This window comes from Triticum aestivum, chromosome 3B (genome assembly GCF_018294505.1).
Source record: "Triticum aestivum cultivar Chinese Spring chromosome 3B, IWGSC CS RefSeq v2.1, whole genome shotgun sequence".
Classification (NCBI taxonomy): domain Eukaryota; kingdom Viridiplantae; phylum Streptophyta; class Magnoliopsida; order Poales; family Poaceae; genus Triticum; species Triticum aestivum.
The window spans coordinates 752,884,135-752,897,924 of record NC_057801.1 but is presented as its reverse complement, the minus strand read 5'-3'; positions in this window follow the sequence as shown (position 1 = coordinate 752,897,924).

Below are 13,790 nucleotides of genomic sequence, written 5' to 3'. Positions count from 1 at the left end.
ATAGTTTTGGGATCAGGCCGACTATTCGGGTGCTCCTCCGTATGGAAGCGATACCCATTCGCATCATACTTTCGCATGTCATGACCCGACTGTCAAAACCCATGGAAACCCATCTCAATTCTTCATCCATTGATGTGTTCAGATCTTTTCCCTACAAGTTTTTGAAATTATAGGGCCCATGAGTTTAATTGGAATTGTAGGGTGAACTAGGTAATAGGGAAGTGTGAAAATTTACTTTCTCCATGAACCACGCAACAAATTTTTTCCTTCCATTGGCACCCTTTAGGAGAAGATCAGGTGCCTCTGGTTCAGTAGGAGGCAGCATTCTCGTCCACTCTTCATCAACGAATCGACTAAATAAGGAAAAACGGTATTATAACGAGGCAAAGTGAACATAATGAATTGACTACAAGAATGGTGTAAAGGTATTACCTCATCCACTCATCCTCAACTTCCTTGATGTTGTGCAAGATATAGAACATGACATCCTCCCACTCATCTTGTGGCATGATATATAAGGTGTCGGGCATCCAGCCCTGCCACCTTGCCCACTGAATAGAGGCAACCTAGAATTATACTTAAGTTCTTCTCTATTGTATTGAGACACCTTATTATGCAGCGTGGGAACATGGTCCGGATAGTACATTGTCCTGAGGTCTGCCACCTTCTCTAGGAAAACTCCCTCAGCTATGGAAGCTTCAATCTTAGCTGTTTCCACATTTCTATCTCAGATGCTTGTTCTGTCTCTCAGGACCGTACTGCCAACGATTCTGCACAGGGCCCCCAACAATAACTCGTTTGCGAGGTGCAAAATGAGATGTGTTAGTAGAGTAAAGAAGCCTGGCGGGAAGACCTCATATCAACTTCGATGCCTTCTTATGCATTTCTTTTATCATCTCGAGACATACTTCTTTAGCACAAAGCGTGTGAGAAATGTCTTAGCTCTGCAAGCACACGCCAGACACGCTCGGGAACATAGCCCCGAACCATCATGGGAATAATCCACTCAATCCACACATGATAGTCATGACTCTTGAGCCCGGTCACTTTGCCCGTTGAAAGATTGACCCCCCTTAGTTATATTCGACACATAACCATCAGTGAACTTCACAACGTATTTCAGCCACTTGAATGCCTCCATCTTATGATCCTTTTTAAGTACGAAGTCAGCATCTGGCTTGAACCAAGATTTAGACTGCCTGTGGGAGGCTGCATGTGTAGACGTGGTCCATCACAAATATTCTGTTGATCGACTCGAGCATTAACATTATCCTTTGTCTTATCAGGAAAGTTGAGGATGGTGAGAAAAGGGGCCTCTGCGACATTCTTTTGGTGTGCATCACGTTGATGTTGTATGGAAGTTTGAGGTCCTTGAAATAATGAAGCTGCATGAAGGGGGTAATGTGAGTCCAGTTGTGCGTCTCACCATATCCTTCAAAACTTTTTTTCCTTTGCCTTTTCCTTTGCCCTTGCCCTCGCCCTTGCCCTCGCCTTCGTCTGTGGCTTTGGCTTTGGCTTTGGCTTTTGCTTTGCCTTTCCCTTCGCCTGCAGGCTTAAGAGCTTTCAGCTGAGCAAGCACATCCGCACTAGAAAACGTTGGAATCTCGTTTACTACATGGACGACTAGGCCTTTTGTGAAGTTCTTCTTGTCTTCCCTACCAGGATGGTCTCAAGGGAGGAACTGTCGATGCAGGTCAAAGGCAACATACTTTCCACCCTTCTTCAGCCAAATGAAATGCAAGGCCTACATGCACATTGGGCAAGGCATCTTCTCACTTGTACGCCATCCGCAGAATAGGGCATAGCCAGGAAAGTCATGCATGCAATACTATAGCCAAACTTTCATCAAGAAATTTTTCGACAGATGCCGGTTGTATGTCAGCCTCGGGAAGTACCAAGAATGGTGCAAATCATCCATCAACGGCTGCATAAACACACTCAAATTCTTCCCCAGATATTCAGGCCCTGGAATTATAAGCGACAAAAACATGGTCTTGCGTTGCATTATGGCACCGGGAGGGAGATTGAGCGGAATAACAAACACGTGCCAGCAGCTGTACGGATTAGACGACATACCATATGGATTGAACCCATCACTTGATATAGCAATTCTGACAGTCCCAGCCTAGGCTACTTCCTCAGGGTATTCTATATCAAATGACTTCCATGCTTCACCTTCTGATCGGTGTACAATTTTATTTGGGTTGTACCTTTTCCCTTCCTTAATTGTGCCACTTCATGATTTTGGCAGACTCCTCGGTGATGAAAAGGCGCTGCAGTCTTTCTATGAAACGAAGATACCTAAGAACCTTCACAGGGATTTTTAGCTACTGCTTCTGACCCTGCTCACCGACCACCTCAATATACCGAGAGGAATCACACTTCCTATAGTAGTTGTCATTTGCATACTCGTGCCTAAACAGAAGGCAATTCTTTGGACAAACATGTATTTTCTCATAATTCATGGAGAGCGCCTTCATGAATTTCTTCGTGGCGTACATGGTTTTCGGCAATTCATGGCCCTCAGGCAGATTGTTAGTCCATACTCCTAGAAATGCTTCGAAGCAACACTACAAAAAATACACTTCCGCGATGATACGTGTTTTTCACAGTAGGTCACGTTTTATGTCATGCATGTACATCCATGACGATTTTATGACAGAATCAAGATAGTCATACCAGTGATGTCGTAGAAGTGTTCCTTGACATTACCAAAATTATCATCACGGAAGTGTCCACTCCATGACGATAGATCACGCGTCATAGAAGTGCTTTCATCAAGGGTGACTGACACGTGGCATCCACCGTAACGGCTCGCCATTAAGCTACCGGGTCCGGTTTTGGATCCGATAACCCGTTAACAGCCACGACCAATGGGGATTTTCCACGTGTAAAATCATCATTGGCTGGAGGAACACGTGTCGGCTCACCGTTGGGACAAATGTCATCCACTCATTGAACCGAAGGAGCCTATGATATGTCGACACATGGCACGGCCCAACAGAGGCCCATTCCTGTGAAAAGGCTGGCCCGTTTGACTTGGTCAAAAGGTGGTGGGACCGCCCACGGAAAGCCTGTTAACGGTCGGTTCGCATATAGCCCATTTACAGCCCGCTAACCCAGGGCCCATTATGGCCTATCCGGATTAGGCCCAATAGCGTCATATGGGCCGTCCAATATGATTCCAGCCCGTTTTAACTTCCGGCCCATGTATGGCCCATGACGTCTTTCAGCCCATATGAGGCCCTTTGTAACTCTTGGCCCTTTAAAGGCCCATTATTCCATTGGGCCGTTTCCAGCCCATGTTATCTTTCGGCCTTCTCAGGGCCCATTTATTCTTTATCTCATTTCCAGCATTCACTTACTTACGGCCCATTACTCTAATTTTCTGCTTATGGGTCAAATTCAGCCTGTTAATACGTTGAGCCGTTTTCATAGCATCATCAAATACGACCGATTAACGACAGCCCATTATGGTCGTCCCATGAACGAACGACTCCAACTCTAGCCCGTTTACGACCATAATGCGGTCTGTTTTTGGCCCATGTTTGGCAAACCGATCATATTGCCTGTAGAAGACCCATTGATGATACGACCCGTAGAAGGCCCATTGTGTCTACGGCCCGCAGAAGGCCCATTGTTTCTATGCCCCGTAGAAGGCTCATTGTTTCTACGACCCGTAGAAGGCCCATTGTTTCTATGGCCCATATGAGGCCTAGTGTCACTATAGTAAATATGTAGCCCATGGTTATTGTGGCCTAGTTTTAAAAATAGGTTATTGCGGCCACTAGCAAACCGCGGAAAAAGAACTGCACTGACTACAAGCAAACAAATAAACAAGACAACAAGTTAATAAATAAGCAAGCAACTTATGCTAGGCTATCACGACTATTACACATATTACATCCACTGGGCATGAAAGTTTGCCACTAGTGCAAATATAGGGAACAAAGCAGCATATCATATACACTGGTTGATAAAGTTGGCGACCAATGCAAATAAATGCCGCAGCAAAACAAGTCCAGAACTAAAACCACTTAAGAATATCTCAAGAAACAATATCCTAGGTACCCATAATGCTGGCAAGATGCTTAGTAAGCTTATTAACTTTCTCTTGTTTGGTGCTTAAATCCTCTAGTGCTTGCTATTGCACCAGAAAGTATGCATCTGAATCCTGCAAGGATTTCCTCATTCCTTCCGCTTCCTATCGCAGCACATCTGATCAATGTCTTTCAACTTGAAGTTGAGACTCAAGAAGATGAACTGATTCAGGCAGCGAGTTCAAAGAGCTTGTGCCATAAGTAGTGGCCAGTAACTCGAACACTACATCAAGACAAGACTTTTGGGTTCTCTCACTGTCGTCAAGGTAGTATTTATCAGCTTTCTTGGAGACCAACAGGGATGTCTCACTATCTTGAACCTTATCTGCATTACTTCCTTTACCATTGCTTGACGGGGTACTGTTCTCCAATATTTTGTCTGCATTCTAAAAGAGAAACCAGCAGACACATCACATGTTTACCATGTTGTATATGAAACTCATTTTGTTAAATCAGTTCAGTAGTAAAGTGGACAGGATAACAGCATGAAACAAATATATATCTATGTACCATGGTCACTTTATGGTCTATATCATTCTAGTATTTGTTGCCAAATCAAGATAGAGACACAGTTCAAATAATATTTGTTCAAGACAAAGCAGAATAGACAGAATATAAGTGTGGGAAACTATACAGCAATAACAACACTTGTAATGTGCATGACATGAGAACATAAGTGTTTATTCAGTTGAAACTGAAATCAACATAGAGCAAAAGTTACAATAGCAATCCGGTTAAATAAATAGGTTTAAAACATACCTGTTGCGCCCTTGGAGTTTCAATTCCATCCTTCAAATTTGAAAATAGTTGGTATGAGGAAATACAGTGATGCAAGAGCAAAGGAGTATGAACCATAGCTACAGAACCTGACATGAGAACAAATCTTCTTCTCCTTTAAGCGTTGAGTTGGGATTCAGAGTGGTGGTCCTCGTGCTTTGGGCACTGCAGTTCCCTTACTAACTGCTCGTGTTTGGGTGCTCTATGGTGGAGACGGTGTTGTGTCAACTGGAACTGGGATACTATCTGCTAGGGTTGGGGTTAGAAGGGGTGTAGCTAGTTCTCTGTCCAACTGGGTAGGGGTACAATCTGCGAGAGTCCGGGTTATGTGTGGTGGGGCTGGTTCTTGGGCAAGTACAACCGTGGTTCTATCTGCATCAACTGGTAGCACTATATTTTCTGAAGACCGTGTTGTTACTCCCTTAGATACTACCATCACCCTCTCCAATATAAATGGCTGGTAAAGAAGAAAAGTAATTGAAAGTACAGAAATTGTATGATAGACAGATGCAATGGATAGTGGGGAATAAAAGAGGGCATGAAATAATTTACATTTATGTTGTCTAACCAAACAGGATAGCATGACACAATTTTACATATATAATGGCTAACTAAACAGGATAGCATGACACAATTTCACATTATGATGGCTAACTAAAAAAGATGGAAAGACATAGTTCAAAATATGATGACTATGTAAATAGGATGACATGATATAACTATATAATGTGTTTATTAAATAGGTTGGCATGCCATAATTCACATACATGCCGCCTATAGAAACATGATAGCAGGATATAATTCATGGACAGAATGACATAATTCAAAATATGATGACTGTAAACACTAAACATGATGAGATGATATAACTATATGATGTCTTTATTAAATGGGTTTCCATGCCATAATTCAGATAGATGCTGAGTATGTAAACATGATGGCATGATATAATTCAAATATATGATTTATATAGTAAGCAAGTAAGCAGATGGCAATCCATATATGATGTAAAAACTAAGCAATGCAAGACAACATGCATGACATGGGTAATATAACCCTGCCAAGTTTGAGCATAGACCTCAGGGGGGAAATAGGACTGGTCATCAGTCTCGGAATCCTCCTCTAAGGAGCTCTCTGTAACCATCAAGATGTCTGCTTCAGCAGGTAGCATTGTCTGCTCTGAATACCTTGTTTTCACTCCAGATACTTCCATCACAACTTCAAATGGCTGATGCACAGGAAGAGTAGTCGAATATACAAACATTGTCGACAAGTGGAACACGTAATACAAAAAAATGATAGCATGATATAATTCACATACAAGATGATTGGCTAAACAACATGGCATTGCATAATTCACATATATAATGCCTTTGCAACAAGATAGCATTGCATAATTCACATATATAATGTCTTGCAACAAGATGGCAATGCATATTTCACATATATGGTAATTAGACACTAAACAGGTGGCATTTACACAAAGCATGTCTAAACTAATCAAATGACATAGCAATGCAAGACACCATACGTATGATATGAGCAACAAAACCCTGCCAAGTTAGAGCATACACCTCGGGGGGTAAATAGGACTGGTCATCTGTCTCTTGATCCTCCTCTGAGGAGCTATCCGTAACCAGCGAGATATGCGCTTCGTCAGATAGCATAGTCTGCACTAAAGACCTTGTTTCACCCCTGAATTTTCCATCACCGTGTCAAATGGCTAATGCACACAAAGAGTAGTTGAATGTACTAACATTGTTGACAAATGTAATACGTAATGAAAAAAGGGATGACTAGATATAATTCACATATAAGATGACTGGCTAAGCAGGATGGCATTGCAAAATTCACATATATGATGCCTGGCTAAACAAGATGGCGTTGGATAATTCACATAAACGATGAATAAACTAAACAGATGGCATTCACACAAAGCATGTCTAAACTAAGCAGGTGACATATTTGATGTATAAAGTAAGCAATGCAAGTCACCATATGCATGATATAGCCAACATCAGCATGCCAAGTTAGAGCGAAGACCTTAGGGGGTAAATAGGACTGGTCTTCTCCTTCTGAATCCCCCTCAGAACAGATATCTTCCTCTCGATTACAATCCGAAATGGGTGGAGGGGGGCTGTCTTTGCGCCTACCATGGAGCGACGTCTGCATGAAATTTTATTGCCACACAAGGCTCGTCTCTTTTCCTCTACATGTTCAGTTCCATTGTGTACAATAACTGACATGCATATGAATAAAACATAGTGAGATTATGTGAGGAGTGCATGCAGAAATCCAGAGTGATGGTAGCAAAGTGTGGATAAACCCAAAACCGATGATAGCAGGCAGATAATGGCTTCATTTAAAAAATACAGATAATGGCTTATTTACTGTTTGTTTCCCACCCAAGATGAAACTCATAGTAGACACCAGAGATTAACCAGATAGTAGATAGATACTATTGATTGCGGCCCTGATATGTACCCCACAACCATTTAAATACTCAAGTTTGACCATTAGTTTGGAGCTGACTTAGAGTCTAATTGGTGAACAGGACAATAAAGTAGCATGTAATATTAAGCGATGCATAACTTAAGCAGACACGAAAGAGTGCGACCTCTCTTGCGGACCCGTGTAGTCCTCGAGGTCATCTGCTCGATTGATGATGGTAATGCAGTTTTCATGGCTGCTGCCAGCGGGGAAGAAGATCTAAGGCGGTGAAAGACAGTCTAGAGGTTGGATCCCTGCTGTGCTGGACCCTTCTGTCGTTGGAGCAACTAAGCTAGGGTGGACGACAGCGCAGCAGGAGCGGGAAAAACCACGCAAGGTTTTCTTTGACAACTATTTGTAAGAGAAGTAATTCTATAAGGGTTCATTTGAATTGGAGGATTCCAACAACGCAGAGATATGAAGTACACAGTAATAGGATAGGAATGCACGTGCAAGACAGAGAATTTAAAAACACAGGATTTCTACCAATCTGGGTGTTTGGTTCACAAGAATTGGAAGATCACAGGATGCAAAGAACCATGGTGAGATTAAGTCAAACCACAAGAAAATGTACGGTTATAATGGTATCATGCTACTATCTCTTAGTCTTGTGCTTCATGAATAGGAATTTGAAAAGGAGGAGAAGTGGATATTAAAATTCCTATGGTTTTTCTTTCAAAGAGACACTAAAGGAAGAAATCCTACAGTTTTGCTTTGTTCCATTCCTTTGAACCAAATGCAAGAATAGTAGTACCATAGGAAACTTTCCAATTCCTATGTTTTTCCTTCACTTTTCCTTTCAAGCACTGGAGATTCTAGTAAGAAGGCTTGAGCAAGGAAAAGCATACACTCAAAAAATGTTTTGTGCTACTTCTACTACTTTGGACCCAGTCCACTGCCCTACTAGCTCAACTCCCAGGCCCATCGACAAATGCACAGCTCAAATGCGCAGAGATAAATAATGATGGCATTCAAGAGAGTCCGTCACAGATATCTAAGTTGCCTGGTACCTCACTGCTTGTCATATAGTATATATATATATGTATGTATGTATATATATATATATATATATAACATGTAGAGTAAAAAGGTGATGCAACAAGTGTACAACCTCTTTGGTGAAGCCATGTTGATCTCAGCGTGATTGGGTTGGTCGGTGAGGATGATCCGGCTGACTTGGCTGTCGGAGGAGGGGAAGAAGATCTTAGGCATCTTGAGATGGAGCCTAGGTACTGCTCCGCAGTGATGGAGGGTTTCGTCGCTGGAGCAGCTCCGGTGAGTTATACAATGCCGAGGCTGAAGCAGGACAGGAGAGACAACGTTAACCTTAGTGGAATTCTAATAGCATCTCCAATAGATGACGTAAAATACATAACCACAAAGTGCTAGATGTAAAATACATAAGCCGCTCATCTCTGAACTTAATTGTCGAAACTGAGTTTAACTGTCGAAACTGAACTTAACTGTCAAAACTGAATTTTGCTGTCGAAACTGAATTTTACTATCGAAACGGAACACACTAGAGGTGAGGCTACACGTCAGCCGACTAACTTTTTTTATCTCTGGTCAGTCGATTTTCCAGCCGTTGGATACGTAATCAAGGGCCTGCAGTTCATCTTCAACCTCCACCCCTTGAGCCGCCAGCCACCACCGGCCAAACAGCCGCCCCCCGCCGCCCGCGACCGGCGGTGCACCGCCCAGCCTGCCCCGAAACCACTCCCCACAGCCAGTCCACCGCCACCCCGGCCATCCCACTAGCCCCCCCCCCATGCCGAGCTTTTTCTTCGGCGATCCCGATGCCACCTCCCCACCACCGCCGGCGACCACTACCCCACCCTGAATGCTAAGATAGATAGTGGGGTACCTCTTCGGCAAGCCCCCTCCCCGCTGCGGCTTGTTCTTCCTGAATTCCGGCGAGCACTCCCTGTTGGTGTCAAAACCGGCGGATCTCGGGTAGGGGGTCTCGATCTGTGCGTCTTAGGCTGATGGTAACAGGAAGCAAGGGACACAATGTTTACCCAAGTTCGGGCCCTCTCGATGGAGGTAAAACCCTACTTCCTGCTTGATTAATATTGAAGATATGAGTAGTACAAGAGTAGATCTACCACGAGATCGTAGAGGCTAAACCCTAAGAGATAGCCTATGATGGTATGATTGTAATTGTGATCAGCCTTCTAAGGACCAACATCTCCGGTTATATAGACACCGGAGAGGGATAGGGTTTACATGGAGTCGGTTACAAGGAAGGAAATATAACATCTGGATCGCCAAGTTTGCCTTCCACGCCAAGGAGAGTTCCATCCGGACACGGGACGAAGTCTTGAGTCTTGTATCTTCACGATTCAATAGTCCGGACGATGTATACAGTCCGGCTGTCCGGATACCCCCTAATCCAGGACTCCCTCAGTAGCCCCTGAACCAGGCTTCAATGACGATGAGTCCGGTGCGCAGTCTTGTCTTCGGCATTGCAAGGCGGGTTCCATCTCCGAATACTCCAAAGTAATTATCGAACACTTAGACCGTGTCCGGATGTGCGAGGTGATCTTCACATACCATTGTAGGGAACATAGCATAAATCTGATTCGCTGGCCATTCTTCGTACGTCATGCCCTTGCATCGTGGCCTGGTCCAACGCGAACTAGCGCTTCTTGCCCCACCTCGACTCGTGTTGCGAGGCGGTTTTACTGGCACGTCCTGCCAAAGCAGAGATCGTGTTCCTCTTATTAAGGGATCTTTTATCAATAAGGGCGTGCGTGACCCCACGATGACCGTTGGTATAATTCCGTGTGTTTTTAGATAAGCCTCAAGCGGTCACGCTACGGACTCTTGATATTCACTCCCTTTATAAAGGGGTCAAGGCCTATGCCTCTCTTCCACCTCCCTCGCACCTTCTTGTACCTCGAGTTCTAACACCCGATACCTAAGCCCAAACACCCCAGATCCTCCAATATGTCCGGATCCAACCCTCAAGGCCAGTGGGTGGCCTCCTTGATCCAAGAGAAGGACATTGCGAGGCTTAGGGAGGTCGGATACCTGACCGCCGACATCCAGCACAGGCTTCCTGCTCTAGGGCAGGTCATCCCTACACCAGAGCCCAATGAGAGCGTCGTGTTTGTTCCTCACTTCCTTCGTGTCTTGGGCCTCACCCTCGATCCTTTTGTGAGGGGGCTCATGTTCTGTTATGGGTTGGATTCTCATGATCTAGCTCCAGACGCTATCCTCCATATCTCGTCATTCATCATTGTATGCGAGGCCTTTCTCCATGTCACTCCACACTTCGGCTTATGGCTCAAGACCTTTAATGTGAAGCCGAAGATGATCGAGGGGTGACATGTGGAGTGCGGAGGTGCCATAATAAGCAGGAACACCGATGCCCCATGGCCAGAGGGTTCTTTCCCAGAAGTATCTGATGTATGGCAATGGAGGTGGTTTTATGTCACGGCTCCCAGAGGCACAAAGTGGGTGGCCGCCCCTGAGTTCTGCTCGGGCCCTCCGTCACAACTAGCGTCTTGGTCCGACGTAGGATGGAATTGGGGGCCCGCTAGCGATGTACCAGTACTGCAGAGCCGCATTCGAGAGCTTCTTGAGAGGGACATTAACCTTGTCAGCATAATGCAAGTGATGTTAATCCGACGAATGTTGCCGTGCCAACGCTGGCCTCTCTGGATGTGAGAGTTCAATCCAGAGGGTCCGCGGACTGTTAAACACTTCTTCGGCTTGAAGCTCGAAGGGATGTGTAAATTATTCTTCGGACCGAAAGTAGAGTGCCCAGACACCATCGAGGACGCGGGCCTAAGCTGTAATTGCCTAGATACCCAAGTAAGTAACCTTGATACCGGACACCTTGTTTTGTATTTGTCATAATTGTTTAGTTTGAAAATCATCCGTGGCCAGGAATGGCTCAGCAAGGCGGAGAGAATCAGGTGTCCGGCGCCACTTCCCGAAGGCTTGCCTGGTCCCACCATGGCCAAGATGCTTGACCGGGTACTCAGCAGAATGCCCTCAAGGAAAGACAAGGGAAAGAACAAAGAAACCGATCTTCACACGCTATGCATCTGAACCGGGGGAATTATTACCTCCCCTAAGGAGGATAGTCGGGAGGGGGAAGCCAAGGCCTCCTTCCCGCGCGGGAAGAAGAGGGCTGCCTCCGAAGACTTGGAGACGGAGACGCCCAAACCAGGGAAAAAGGTAGCCCCAGGGGGCCCTGCCCCGACGGGCACCCTCACCGTGTCATGCCCGCCAACGGGCCAGCCCTCCACCGAGCTGTAAGTCAATCGTTAATTTCAAGGTATTATGTTTCTCCTATATCAATAACCAGGATCTGTCTTTTGCGGTCCGACTAGCAGCTCTTCTCAACAGAGTTCGTCTTCAGGGGATCTTCCTCCGTAGATGATGGAGAGCGAGACCCCACCCACCTCTCCGCCTCATGAGGCGGGCGACACCGAGGTGTCTTCACGAAGGAGTCCGGATCTGCCAAAGCCGGAAGCCAATGCGTCAGCCGCCCTTAGCCCGAGCGTTTGGCTCCCACGAGGGGCAATGGGAAGGGTCCGGCACAGTTGAATGTCCGGTCGGACGTACTGACAGGTCTACTAGAGCGAGCTGCGCTCTCGGAGGAGCAAAGCTTAGTAATGAGCGCAGTGCTCAAGAAAATTTCATCCGCTACAAGCGGTTTGAATGAAGCATTTACAAGCCTGCTCAGAGGCTTTGAGGTAGTGAAGAGTACACTATTTTGTGGCTGTGAGGCACACGCTAGGTGTGCTCCATATAGATAGTAGCCCCTGAGACACTGGTTGCCCGCCCTAGGCGGCAAACGGGGGATCATAAATCAATTAATGCACTGTAAATACGTGCAGGTACCTGTGGGTCCGGCCACCGACCAGTCCGTTGAAGTTGCCGAACTAACGAGGCAGATTGGATCAATTGATGCCGATATCACGCTGGTGAACGAGCGGCTGGATAAATCACAAGGTATGTGCTCTGCCTTCCTTTGTATAGGAAAATATGAAGGCGGCATGATATTAATGTAATATGTTCGGACTGTAGATGGTGCTGCTGCCGTGGAGGCCCTGAGGGCGGAACTTTCCTAGGCCAAGGAGCAAGCTCGGGTTAGCAATGCGGCTGCCCTAAAAGCGGCCGAAGATTTGAGAGCCGAACAGGCTGCTCGTTGCCGAAGCGAGGAAAAAATAGCCGAAATGGCTGTGGAGTTAAAAAATGCCCTGACCGGTATGAGCTCCTTAAAAAGGAGCATAAGGATAGTTCGGCCGACTTGAACAAGGCACTTAATGCCACCAAGGAAATACGGACCAAGTTCAGGGGTGTGCGGGAGGAGATGCAACAGGCTGGTAAAATCACGGTTGGGGGCTCCTACTTGCTGCAGACGAAGTTTTTCGATCCAATGGATGCTCCCCTGGATGGACGCTGGAGTCCTGTGGACGCGTATGTGGATTTGGCAAAGAGTACAACTGACGCTGCCAAGTTCTTCGAGGATCAGGGTGATAAGGAAGTGGAGAAGCTTTTCTGATCGCAATTCAATGCTCCCACTCGCCTGCTGCCGTTAAGTGACAAGATGGCTGCTGTAGCGGAGCTTCACAGGCTGTATGGGCTTGCAATGCGGTCTGTAATAGACCATCTTTGGCTGAAGGGGCTTAAGCCGGACAGTTACTTTGGTTTGGTGCAACAATTCCTTGGGGTCGTGCCTCGGATCGACACCATGAGAAGGTCGACATGCATAGAGGGTGCGCGAATGGCCCTTGCCCGCGTAAAAGCCTATTGGATGGATATGGAGGCCACCATTATAGCGACCCAGGATCCGGCGGGGGGCCAATATCTGGCCGAGCACTACTTGGCGCAGGTCACAGAAGGTGCCCACCTAATAGAGGCGCAGTGCTCGAAGAATGTCTTGTTCGAGTGATGAATCGAATCATTGTAAAAACAATGTTTATTTTGATTATGAGGCTATATTCATACTTTTTACCTGAAAGTATTATTGTGTCCCCTGTGCAACCGTTTTTTTTCTCTCTCTCTATATATACATGTAATCCGAAAGTTAGTAGTCATTGGCTGCAGCCCCCATGCATATAATGTGGGGGTGTTTGACAAAAATATGCATAATCACACTTGATCCAACGTCTTGGTCCATTAAGGAGGTGATCGCACGTCGAACTAGGCAACCGGACTATATGGCTGTAACGCTTTTGCTTAGCCATGGGAGTTTAATGGTGGGGCTACTATGTAGCCCCTGGTACCTTCGCTTGCATCTGAATGCAGGCGCGTGTGTACATGACCGGGAAACGGTCCTTCGTTAATGCAGAGGGATCCTAAAGATTCCGATAAGTCTTCGAGTGGTTGAACAGTCTCTTGCTGTATCATGACAGTCAGTTTTCGGCTTTCTCTACCGAGGTGCTAGTCCGGAATAACCAGGGC